Below are 13,529 nucleotides of genomic sequence, written 5' to 3'. Positions count from 1 at the left end.
GTATACTACTAATCTGAGAGTTGATGCCAATAATCCTAAGAAGATGACAAGTGCCAGAGTGCTAAAGCAAGTCCCCTGATCCTCTCCACAAGACAGAAAAATTCAAAGAGCTAATACCTTTTATCTAAGCTCATGACATATTAAATAGTCACAAAATCAGTATTTGAATTATTAGTGCTTTCTTTGGGAGATGTGAAGAGGAAGTTGCAGGAAAATGAAATGGGACCTAGAAGATCAAGATATCATTGAATTGTATTCTTTCTTCTGCACAGTGAGAATTCAATACAAACTTAGGTGGCTGTGGAGATGAAACAAAGAAAGGCACTCATAAAGAGCTATAAAAAAATGATTTTAGGTTTCTTGCTATAATTTTGGCACTGATGATAGGAAGAGGAATACATAAGTACTACTGGGCAGAGACATTTCCTTAATTCTACAGAAGACCTATACTAATTAGTGACTCAAACTGTGCCTTGAAAAGATGGGAGGGGACCAAAATGAGCTACCTCTTCCTGCGTACTGCTTTCCACAAAGAAAAGACTTTCAGGAATATGGAGTGAGAACTGGAACTGGTTGTAGCCTGACAGCTGTATCTCTCTGTCAGTGCAGGTTTGTGTTTGAGCTAGCAGCCCACAGAGAGGGCATATCATTAATTCTTCACTCAGGTCCAGTGTTAAATGGTGCATTTATATCCACAAGATGCTAAAACCAAGTGGGAAGGTAAGATCTGATTCTGAGCACATCCAGCTTGGGCTGCTCTGCCCCATATTCCCCAAGCCTACAGGAGTGCCTGTGCTACCCAACAACTGCAAACTCTAAAGCTGCATGGTTTTTAAGCTTCAAACAGTTACTCTTATAAGCCATGATTCTGCTTTTTCTTGTCACTCTGGGAAGTTTTCTGGATGCAAAAGGTAATGTTTTTGGGAAGGTACCAGGGACACACAGGTTTTATTCCCTCCTTGAATTCAATGGGGACATCCTCTGCAAAGATTTTTCTCTTCTTTTAAGTTAAAAAGCAGTTGAATCTACTTTGCAGACAGATTCTTCAATTCCAACCTTGGAAGATGAAGATCTTCATACAAAAGAAAAAAAATTCAAATTGGATGCATTTTAATTACCTAGTCTTTTCAACTCTTGAGCAAAATCATTACATTCATTCCAGAGGCAAAACAAAGCTGTTTGCTTTTCTAAAGAGAAATGAGGCAAAATGCTACAAACATATATATGAATTAGTCTGCTTAGACTTTATCTCTCCAGACATTTCTGCTGTTCTTGAACTGATGGATTTTTCTAATGTGGAAAATTTACAGAGTTCTGTGTTCCTGCTTTGTCTTTTCATCAATGAATATCACAAGGGAATCCCAAAGTTTAGAACATGATGGAAACAAGTCACCCCAGTTAACAGACAGAATGGAAAGCAACTGTGTAGTCACATAAAGAAAATGTTAAAAGAATCAAAAACAAACAGCATCCAAAAACAAAAACAAACAAACAAAAACCCCTACATCATCTAACTTGGATGATAAATAAAAGCCAAAAGAGCTTTTAGGGAGGCAGTTTGTAGATCACAGTTAGGAGTCTAAAATACAGATTTTGCATTCTCTCCCTGAATTTACTATTTGGACTCAGTACACTCACAGCAAGCTCCTGTAAAAGATTGTTATTTCCCAACATTTGGTTTGCACCACAGAAGCAGAGTGCCAGACTTTTTCAAAGACGAAAATGGTCGACATAATTAACATGATATAACAATTGTTTTTGTTTTTTTAACAAGTGGAAAATCTGCATTTACTCACAGCCATTTTAGTAAAATTTATCCTGATTCCTATCAACACATTTTCTCCTGAAAAGAAACATTTTTCTAGACACAGGGGGGAAAGGACAATAGGTTTTTTTGTCTGTGAAGCCATTGACATCAATAGCATTGAACTTGCTTGTTCCAAGATCCAGTCCCACCTGGGAAGTTGAAGGGTATGGTGAAGTTTTGTGCACTTAACAGACTATGACTAACAAAAGAGCAAAAGCAAAGTCTGTGTCTTCCTCTTGCTTCCTTGTTGCTCATTATATAACTGATATATTCTCAAAAAGAGTGTCAGGTTGAACAGAAGCACAGCTGTCAACAGGAAACTATGCAGCAGGAACTTGAGTAGGCCTTCTAAAAGAGGCACTTGGTTGTTAGGAAATACCTATCACTGTCTCCAGCCCTCTTTTAAACCTTCTTGTTTTGTTTTTCAGACATTAGAGAGTGAGATCTGTTGGAACCCAGGTATTACAAGTAATAGTCTCATCCCCCCAGCCAACGTCCTCTGCTGTTGTCCTGGGTCACATCATCTCTTTGCTCCATTTCTCTCTCTGTGAATTATAATACTAATAGTTCATTTTTGTGCTTTTAAAGGATGCCAGAGACTTCATTAGAATAATTTTCCTGCAGCAGCATGAAGAGGAACAGTATCTGAGATAATCCTTTCTTTTACTGGACCCTTTTTTAAGCATTATTTCCCTAAATTTGCTTTCTTTTTGGTGTTAGTTATTACAATTTGTGCTACTCCCTTGTGCCAAGTGTCAGGTTCCTTCATGTCAGTTCACATTTCCACTCTGTGTTTCATTCATGTTTATTTCTCTACCAACTGGCAGGCATTCCTGAATGTTAAACAGCAAAAAGCTAAGTTACCTCTCACATTCCTCTTCCAGCATAGCCAGCAGCACTGTAGTATTTCCATCAGAAGGAAACCCTGGAAATTGCTTTTCCCTCCCAGTTTCAGCACTTCCTCTTCCCTCTCTAAGCATTCAAAGGCAGCTATCTTGTAAAAGGTCTTTGATTTGTGATATTGTCTAATAAAATTATTACAACATGATATTTATTCTGATGAGCAGCTTTGACTTTTCAGTCTGTCATGTTTTACCATGGGAAGTTAGAATCACCTTTGCAGACCAAGGAATGGAATTAATGTAAACAGAGAGGCTGAGTCTCATTCTTAGAGCCTAAAGAAGTAGCTGTGCTGCTTGTACCTACACCTGAGCAGCCCAGGTCAAATTTTGCTCTGGTGCATCAGAGAGATAGGAGAAAAAATAAAGAAAAATAGGTTTAGGGGGCGAAAAATCTGCAATTTTTGTTTTTAATGAAAATAAAGAAAAAAATTTAACTGCCAAAAAAAATGCCAATGTTGAAAACTAAGATTTATTAAAGCCTACAGAAACAACCTACAGTGCTTAGAAGAAGTAATTGGAGAAGAAAGATGAACTCTGTAAGATTTACCTACAGTAATTTTGGTGGAAAAGGAAACTGTCTAGCTAGGTCAGCTGTATTACCTGACAGTCAGGAGAATAGTATATCTGCTGTCCATCAGGTTATATCTGTTCATAGGCTGTAATTGGTAAAAAGCAGCTGCTTTTCATTCTTCTTATGTTAAGGCAAGCCAATGACAATACCCAAGATCTCCTGAGATGTTTATTAAACTGGCATTTGCAAATGTCATACAATTTATTATCTCTACTGGGCATCCAAGTGTTTCATTAAAGTCATGAAGACAAGATAGGACAATGAGCAAAAGAAGAAACATTTAAATAAAATATAAAAGAGCTTTCTGGCCCCAGGATGTGTCTAAACAAGATGTACTGGCATTAATTAAGACTCAGGTTTCCAGCCCAACTCAAAGAATGTGATGCATTTTATAAATCAGACTGAGAACATATTTCAATAAATTGTAAGAGAATCAATCACATTAATTGGTCTTCTTTTCAGAGCACAAAAGAAAAACAAAAAACAATGTCAAGAGATTTTTTTGTTGTTTAGTGGGTGGAGATTTTCTTAGAAATATTAATTTTACTGTGTACTGTATTAGCTGCATTGTGGTGGTGTTTCTTAACTTTTATTACACTAACACTCCTTTCCCACTGTTGTTCCCTTTTAGGATCTTGTTCCCTACTGGGTTGTACCTGTAATTTTCCTCTCATTCAGCTAGATGGGAAGCAAAATGAAATTAGGGTCTCCAGCTTGTAATCAGAGAAGGTCATGGAAGTCCCTCTATACTTTAACAGTTTCTGAGAGATTAGAAATGTTCTGCTTAGGTTCACAAATGAAAAGAGGTTAACCTCAGATTACTTTCTATATGGCTTTGCAGAAAACAGACAGAACTAAAAAATTATTGAGGAAAACCATCTCAGATATGGTTGTGTCTTTTGTAAGAAAAAAATTCGGGTGGTCTGTCTGGGGAACAGGATCCACAGGGAAGTGATCACAGCACCAGAGGTCAAAGAGTGTCTGGATGATGCTTTTAGTAGCATGGTTTATATTTAGGCAACCCTGCAAGGAGCAGGGAATTGTATTTAAAGATCCTTTTGTGTGCTTTCCATCTTGAGATATTCTATGATAACACCCAGGCAATACAATCCCTTCACATCCAGAAATCCTACCATTTACTGTGTAAGAATACACTGTTTCACACCTGTTCTCACCTCAGGCCTCACTAATGGTGCTTTCTTAAACATCACCACAGAAACAAACTTTAGAGGAATGAGAGCAGAAGTCATTTTCACCCTTACCAACAGTTCAAGAAACACGATGGCAAAATGTCAGTATAAGAAATGTCACTCTATCTTAGACTATTAAGCTTTATTAGCTCACTGTTTTAGAGGTTATTAACCTCTCCAGTGCATAATTGGCTCAACAGTAATATTTATATAGTCATAAACACCATAGGTGATTCTTACACTATCATCTCTTCAAACATCTTTATTCCTTTTATCAAAGTAAATAGATCTAGAGCTGCTTTTGAAAACATACTGTGCAAGCTCTTAGTCTATGTTTTGCATTTTAAAAATCCTTCATATGAAAGAACACCTAGGTTTGAACAAGCTGTAGGTATAAGTGTTATAAATATACACTTTTTATGTCTTTTTTCTTAAGCAGGGTTTCCTCAGAAGACAGACTGCAGATGTAACCTTACTTTGGAGTGACATCCTTGATTTACAGTTAAGGTGAAACTGAGTGGGAAACTCCAGCCACCTTAATTTTCCCTTGCTTTAGACAATTACAGTGCATGTCAACATCTGAGCTTTGCAGAACAGACATTTATATGTGTACTTGATATTTTTATCATGTCTCCAGGGCCCTGTTTCCCTCTATAGAGTATAAAGGAATATGAGGTGGACATCTAGGATGAAATTTAGTTACCTAAAAAAGGGTGCCTATTGCCATTTCAAACCTACCAAATTATTTCAAGACCTATCCCTCTGTAGATCCTGCATCATACCTAACTGAAGAAATTAGCAGAAATTTCAGGTAATATTTAATATCCAAAATGGTCCTAGAAAGCTCTTTCTTGAAACTGAAATCTGCTTCTACACTTGAAACCTCTGGAAGTGATGAGATTAATCCATTTGCTTTACAATTTTACTGGTGGGACCCTGAGGGAATGTGTACAAGGGTATATGTGGAGCAAAGCACTGCTGGGGTACCAGGGAGACCTCTGCCTCAACAGACATCCAACATCACTGTAGAGATCATGCAGAGCCCAAAATGTGCAGGTGAGGCTGGTGGAAATGGCAGGGCTGTGGGCATGCTGCTGGCATGCAGCAGCAGATGGATACCTCCAAAGAGCTGAATCAGAGTAGGTACCAATATTTAGACAAGTGAATTATCACATGTGGGGAGCATTAAGCCTAAGTTTCAGACAGCATCAGGTATCCTGACATAGATATCAGGCTGTATGCTCTACATCTAAGTTCTCATTATCATCAGTGGTGACCTGTACTTTCCTGTAGCTGTCTATAGCAAGGGCACAGTAAAGACAGAGATGCCTAAAGACATCTGTCCAGGTGATGGAACTGATTGGAGATTGTCATCTGCACCATCCTTTGAGGATGAGATGGATATGCCACTAGAGATCATCCATTGTACTGTCTCCATCCTAGGAGATGAACATCTGGGTCACATAAAGACAACTACACTTCCTGAAATTCAGTGTCTCAATCCACAGCTGAACTTGACCCCCTGCATTTCAGAGATTTCTGGGGTCTCTTTATAGTTTTTTGCCTCTAGAAATGCATGAGAGATCAACTTGCTGCATCTAAATACTAATGGCAGCTCTCCCAAATCTCCCAAACTCCTGTGGAAACCTGTGTTCCTCTCAAGCCAAGGAAATGTGTCTCTTCATGTTCTAGTGGAGTAAGCATGTCATCCCTCATCCAGGGACTTCTTTAGTTGATTTTTTCATGTAGCTGTGGAGGAGCCAATCCTCTGGTGTCTTACAATGATGAGGAGGAGTGATCAGCTGTTCTTGTCTGCTTTGTTAGTCACTTGTTATCAGCACTGTAAAGCCCTTTTCAGCATGAGATACATGACAGATAAGTTCTAGCACAGAAAAAAAATTACCCCAAAAGTAACCCTCAAAAACATATTTTATAATTTGAAACACTGGTGTGCTCCATCTGATATACATACACAGCTGCTCATCCTTACAGCCATAGCCACTGGAAATGAATCTTTGCTGCAGAACAGGAATGCTCATGTGCTACTCAATTACACAGAGAATAAGTAACCATAAAAAGTTCCAGCTCCTTTTTTCACTTGAAGGCCTTATGTACCCCCTCCCTTTCAACCCTATTGCTCTGCAAAATGAAAGGGAAATAATTTTAATTTTAAGAATGCAAGGAAGTGTTGCTTGGCAACACTATGGAAAAAAGATGGTCCATGTCTGGCCTCTTCAGAAACTGTTCATATAGAGAAAGCCTTTTATTAACAAGGATAGTTATTGAGATTTTCTTTTCCCCCAGGCCATTTTAACATGTAATTCTTCTTTCAAAAGAACATAATTAGAATCTTTTGACTTTATTTTAGGAAGAAAAGGGTTCATATTTCACATAGAACTGATAAGGAACTTACCAATGCACAATTATTAGTGCAACTATCACAGCAACTATCACATTCCTCGATTAGGGACATTTGCACCATTATTTGCCTTTGACTTCTAAAACCAGTAGGCATTCTTCATGCATTGCCAGTAATTACTAAAGCTGTAGTTTCTGTACAAAGCAGGGGACCCACCATGCCTTTTGTCTCTACTGATAACAAGGTCATTCTTCCATTCTTCAACAACTTGCTAAAAAAAAGATGATGATTTATGAAAAAAAGAAAGTCAGCATATTTATTTCAGTTGTTAATGAAAGTCTAGTCGTAATTGAAGTGTATCTGTGAGTTCCAGAAAATAATTTTGTGGTATAATTTTAAATTAACCTTGCAGACTTGCTCAAGTTGAAAAATATCATAGAGAATAGCTTGTCTAGAGCTCTAGAGAAAAGCTTTCAAGAAAAGTGACAAAACACAAAGGTGCTTTCCTCCGTCAATACTAAAGATATTTTAGATTTAAATGCGGGGAAGGTGCATTCTCAGAGTGCAGATATTCACTCTTTCTAATCTGGCATGTGCACATAAGCTAAGAAGCTGGTCTGGGAATTAGAACTTCCCATATTAACATAGAAGCAGGTTAAACTAAGCAAGCAGGTCAGCAGACACTACAGGAAAAACCTTGAGATGGAGAGATTGCTATGTCCGAAAATTAAATCACTAAACTCACAAACAGTATCTGTCTGAACCATTGGATTCAGTAAATGGTTACTTTGCAGGCTCCATCCTCAACTCATGAACTATCCTCTCTGTTAGTCAGAAAACAACTTTTCCTGACTGAGTCTCTCCTTAGACCTCAGCAAGTCCTGTCTGAGTGAGGTTACCAGAGCAGAGAGCTCGGCCAGGGGCTGCAGGTATTTTACCACAGGGTTTGCAGTCTGAAACATCTTGCTGCCTTGTGAGTATAATCTTGCTTATTCTGTATTTATAATTTCTGCAACAGGATCAAGGCTAAGTTTCTGTTCTTTTTGAAGAAGACAAATTTGGCCTAGAAAAACTTTGCTGTGCACAAATTATTCTCATTAAAGTTTCTCGATTCACAGACAGAAAAAGAAAAAATACTCTCCTAGTGCAGAGTTCTATCTGCATATTGATTCACCATTCATGCTGGATTACAGCATTTTTCAAAAGTCCATGATAAAATATCTTTTGCTGAATATATTTACACTACAAATTCTCCAGCTTACAAACTGCACACAGCTGGAAACTGTGGACTTTGAATAAATTAGAATATTATCCTAAAGTCGAGGATAGATTTAAATATCAGATTTGCACCAGTGTCTGCCGAAACATCCTTAATGAGTCTCCAGGGCACAATAAACTGCAGTTATTCTCCACAATTTTGAATGAAAAGCCACAACTATCAAAGCAAAATACTCTTATTGAAAGCCTGACACACTTTTTTCATTGTCCATCTATTTCACTCAGAACCTCAGATAATCTCCACATGGAATATATTATTATTTGTAAGTGTAAGTCATAATACAACTAGCTAAGGTGGCATTATTTTCCTTGTGCTACACACAATTGACCAGGCAACAAAATGATATATCTAAAACTCCTCTGACAGAAAGATTTTTACTGGTTTTCCAAGAATTCAGCCATTACCCAGTAAAGCCCACTAAAACAGTAACATAATAAAATTCCAGTCTTCTTAGCTATTGTGACATACAATGCATGGTGATTAACACAGAGGAATATGCACAGGGTCAATGAGCCAATGGGATATGTAACCAAAATTAGCAAGTGATCATTATACCATTTTCACTGCATCCTCTTTTCCCCATTTCCCCTACAATCATTATTCCAGTTTTTTTTCCAAGCATCAGTGAGATTTTTGGAAGATATTGAGATGCATTTTCCTGAACAGATTTTTTTCATTAATTTTATCACCATAACTTTATGTTTTTTAGGAGAACTATATGCCCCTTGTTCTCCCTCCCAACCTTACCTGCTCTGTGATTCTGTGACAAATATTGCAAGATATTGGAGAGTTTCACACCTCCTCACCCCATCTCTGACAGAAGGATTGATTGTAGTAGGAAGAGAGCCAGGGACAGAGTTCTGGAAAGTCTAGTCTCTGATATCATAATTAAGTGCAATCAATGCAAGGTTAAATATAATAAAGAGAAATGATGTCTTAAGATGTTTGAGGAGTAAAGTAAAAATAAGTGTTATTGAAGTGCTGGCTACACAATTCATGAAGTGCATACAATTATAAACAGAATTTGGAAAATGTACAGAAGGAGATGCTAAGACAGTAGGAAAATTCAGTTATCCAAGAGGAGATTAGAATAATTATTGACCTGATTTTATGAAGTTTAGGCCAGAAAGAACAATGAAGAAAGTTTATCAGAAACAGATGGGTTTCAAATGCCCATGAGCAGGCTGAAATCATCTCATGGTGCCCCTCTCACACCCAAGGGGAGCACAGGTACAGTCTGGCACTTACAAGGTTTACAGAAATTACATAAATTCATTTTTTTCTGTAAATAATAAAGGTTATCAAGTAACATATTTTCATTGGAACCACTGGGATGGATGAAGTAAGTTTACAGAAAACAACAAATATATTACTGTCAACTTAAAAAGAAAAAAAGACTCTCTTCAGCTGACCTCACTGGCAAGTGGTGAGTTCAGCCATCCAAAGTCTAAACAGTATTTAAACATAGAAAAGGTTTTTACTGTTGTAAATATGAAAATAATAGATGTGTACCTAAAATGAATCAGAGTATGTTGCACTCTGCCAACACAGATTGTTTTAAGTGCCTCTGTTACATTTAAACCTGCTCAAAGTGCTAATGTCATTATAGAAAAAATGCCTGTGTAAGTGACAAACTCATTTGCCCTAAAATACATGAATGGAGATGAGCACTTCATTCTAAACTGTACATTATATGTTTAATCTAAATCCACTTTGGAGCACAGTGCTCATCCAGATGCAGTTCTTGGATAATAATTGGCCTAAACTGTAATTATACAGTCCAAATAAAATGGAAGTGATAATTCTTAACTCACAACACATGACATGACATGACATGACATGACATGACATGACATGACATGACATGACATGGGTGGGTTTTGTCTGCCTCCCCTTGATCTCTCCCTTTGGTCAAAAGTGATGCTAAACATCTCTGAATATAGAGGGTCATTTTTAATGAGAACATGCTAGGAGAGAGTCAGAGTCCACTGCAAAACACCCACAAGGAGGAAAATTAAAACCTTATATAAGGTGTCATATATTTTTTACTGGATAGCTAAATTAAAATATGCATTTTGTTTTGGCTACTAATATTATTCTTCCTCTAAGAACACAATTATCTATTTAATTTTATAATCAAAGAAGCCTAATTTAGTTGAAATAAAGTTTCTAAAATTAACTGTTTAAAACTTTTTTTTTTTCAATTTTTTAACAAAACTATAGTTGTCCTTAAAGAAAATTTTTGGTTTTGGAGTTCAAAGGCCAGAACAAGGCCTGGACACCAGTCCAGATCTTCAAAGAAGGCACTCATTTCACACCAAGAGTCACACACCAGTTAGGGGAGTTTTGGCTCAGAAGTAGAGCATGGCATCTCCTTGAGAAGTTAAAATAATAATGTAGTTATTTCTATGGTTGTAATTAGTTCATGACAATCTTATTGATTATTAACCTGCACACAGGACTGTCTAAGAGTATTTCAGTGCTTCTCACTGAAGCTGTCTGAAGTATGGGGCCATTCTTCTGCATGACTCCTCCTCACTTGCCCTGTAGATGTGCTGTGTGATCCGCCAGGATCCCTCAGTCTTACTACAAAGAAAAACTCACCAAGATTAAATCAGCTTGATCTGTTTTAGACAGGCCTAATTTTTGCCCATTTTGTCTTGGCACCCATCAATTATCAAAAACATGGAGTTGAGTTCTCTTTGTTCATCACTGTCATTTAGCTGTTCTTCAACCATGGTGTCCTAATGTTGCCACTTCCCAAGTTAGCAGTGAATGATTCAGTGTAGGCTTCTCAAATATTTTATCTCTCACTGAAGACTTTTTCTGAAACATCTGAAACATGACTTTAGTATATCAGTACATCCGTACCATATATATAGTATGTCCTCTCTTCCTACTATAACTCTTGATAAATCTGTATTAGAACTAACTTTTCATTTTTAATACCATCCATGATTAATACCTCCCCCTGTTACAAATCAGACTCAAACAGGTTGTCTGACCATAGAGCAGGATGCACAGAAATAGCAAAATTCATCTTCTCAAGACTCTGCAAGCTTGTCCAGGTTGAAATGAAGGGAAATTCCTTTATCACAACTATCAATAGTTTTTGCAACAGGTTTTGCTCAAGGTATACCAAGAAAAAATGCATTTTACATTCTTTAATCAACCAGTTTCTAAAATAGGAATCCATAAACAATGGATTGCAAAAACGCAGTAATAATCAAAAAGAACATATCAGCATGACTCAGAGTAGCTTCCAAAAGTACATGAAAAATTGATCATCAGTGCAGTGACAACACTTCTGTCTTTGATGTAATAGTCCATAACAAGAATAAAGAAAGAAATAAAGAATTTCTCTATTGGTATAGCACAGTTTTGTTCACTAAATTTATTATTGCTTCAATGAGTTCTTCTGAGATTTACCTCTTTTCACTTTCTATGACAAAGATGGCATGATCTGTTAATCTAACAGAGAAAATACCAGGAGTCAGATTCTCCACTGCCTTGTATCTTCCATTGCAAAATAAATAACCTCATGTTCATTAAATAGCATTTTTTTCTTTTTCAAGGAACAAGAGTAAACATTGAGGGGATCTAGAGACACATATTATTTACCTACAGAGAGTAATCTGTTCTCTGAGATTTTATGGCACAGGCCAGAAATCAAAAGGCAAAGGTGTTAATTACACTCCTGTTTCAAGTCTCTCCCAAGTGGAGGCAGAATTCATTTAGCAGCCCTTGGGAACACCTGACCTTCTGGAAATGTCATTGTGTCACTGCCCATGTTATAGGTCTTTGCTAGAGATGAACTATAAAACCCAAATTATTGATTGTTTTCCAAATTTCCACCAAGCATATCTTTGCCAGAAATAGTTTTCCATAATTATTCCTATTTCCAAATATTTGTAAGGTCATCACTATTACAGTGATGAGTAAAATATACACCAAAAAATGCTATAATTTATACTATTCTATAAAATTAAAACTTACAGGGGGATTTAATTAGCTTGTTATTCACTGGTACTTCGTGTGCAATTGTTTCATGCATTTCCATTATACAGCTGTGACCTGTTTTCCCTTTTTTCCTTTTTTTTTTTTTCTCCTGGCCGTCCACCAAAACACAGCACAAACAATGACAACAGACAGAAGGAACAAGCAGAGCTCATCCAAGCATGTTGAGAAAGGATTAGGAGCACAAGCAGTGAGCACTGGCAGCATTCTTCTGAGTTTGTTGCCCCAAGTTCAGCATTTTAATGAAGAAAAGCAAGTAAATCTTAGCTATTAAAAAATTATGGAAATAGCTGAAGCAAGCATAATGGATACAAGTACATGTCTTTGGCAATCTGTGGACAGCTTTGCACAGTATCAAGTGTCCCATTTCTGTGAGATGTCAAATCTGCTGTCCTTATGTGGATAGTACTCTGTCACTCTTGTAAAATGCTAAATTAGTCTAGCAAGATGGAAGGGGACATAAAAATCTGTCTTGTATATTGTGATTTGTATCTCATCTTAATGTCAGAACTCCAGTTTTTGAAGAAAAAGAAGTAGGCACTTCTCTCTGCAGGGAAGATGACAAACTTAAGAGCTCTGGCATGGTCCCTGAGCATCTCAAAGCAACTGCAAGCAGAGCCACTAGGAAGGAAGGAACCAGCTCTACAGTGTCATAATTTTAATATTTATACAGTACTCAAAAGGGCAGCATTTGATTCTGGTAAATTTCTCACAATTTATTTTGTCCACTTAAAAGCTGTAGAATAACTACAACCCTCCTTCAGGTTTCTACTTTATAGACCTTCAGGCCAAAGAGGGAAAAAACTGGGTTTAGTCCTGTATCTTCCTTATGGATTTCAGGTTTTATTTTTAATACAAAAATTAAGTAAGACTGACTTACAAAGGCACCTTAAGAGATTACTCAGTTTCTCCCCACATCTGGGCTTGCTGGACCTATCACATTCACAGCAGATCCTCATAAAGGCCTTCAGTAAAGAAGATTTAGTTACACCCCTATGCAATCTCTTCCAGTGCTTACCTGCAAAAAGTGCTCAACAGTGGGTTTAGTCACTTCAAAAGGATTCCTTAGAAGTGGTAGATTAATATCTGGAAAAAATTAACTTTCTGTTTTTACCACAAGAAAATTTTAAAATCCAAGTAGTAAAGAATGCATTAATACAGCGTAAGTAAGGTGGGGTACAAAGGTTTCCTAACCTGCCTCTTATCCATGATCCAATTTTCTTTGCTTCAACACAGCACAAGAAATTTAGGAAATACCTGTTCAAAGAACAACATTTGTAAGGATAAAGCACAGACAATACAGGGGGCAAAGGAGCTTTTTACATAAGATCTCACAGCCTGGATGAAACTCTTAAGTTTCCTGTTGACACTCGACCTGACCTAGCCAAGGTTCATCAACTCAAT

This window comes from Oenanthe melanoleuca, chromosome 1 (genome assembly GCF_029582105.1).
Source record: "Oenanthe melanoleuca isolate GR-GAL-2019-014 chromosome 1, OMel1.0, whole genome shotgun sequence".
Lineage (NCBI taxonomy): Eukaryota > Metazoa > Chordata > Aves > Passeriformes > Muscicapidae > Oenanthe > Oenanthe melanoleuca.
Note: the sequence above shows the minus strand (reverse complement) of the source record.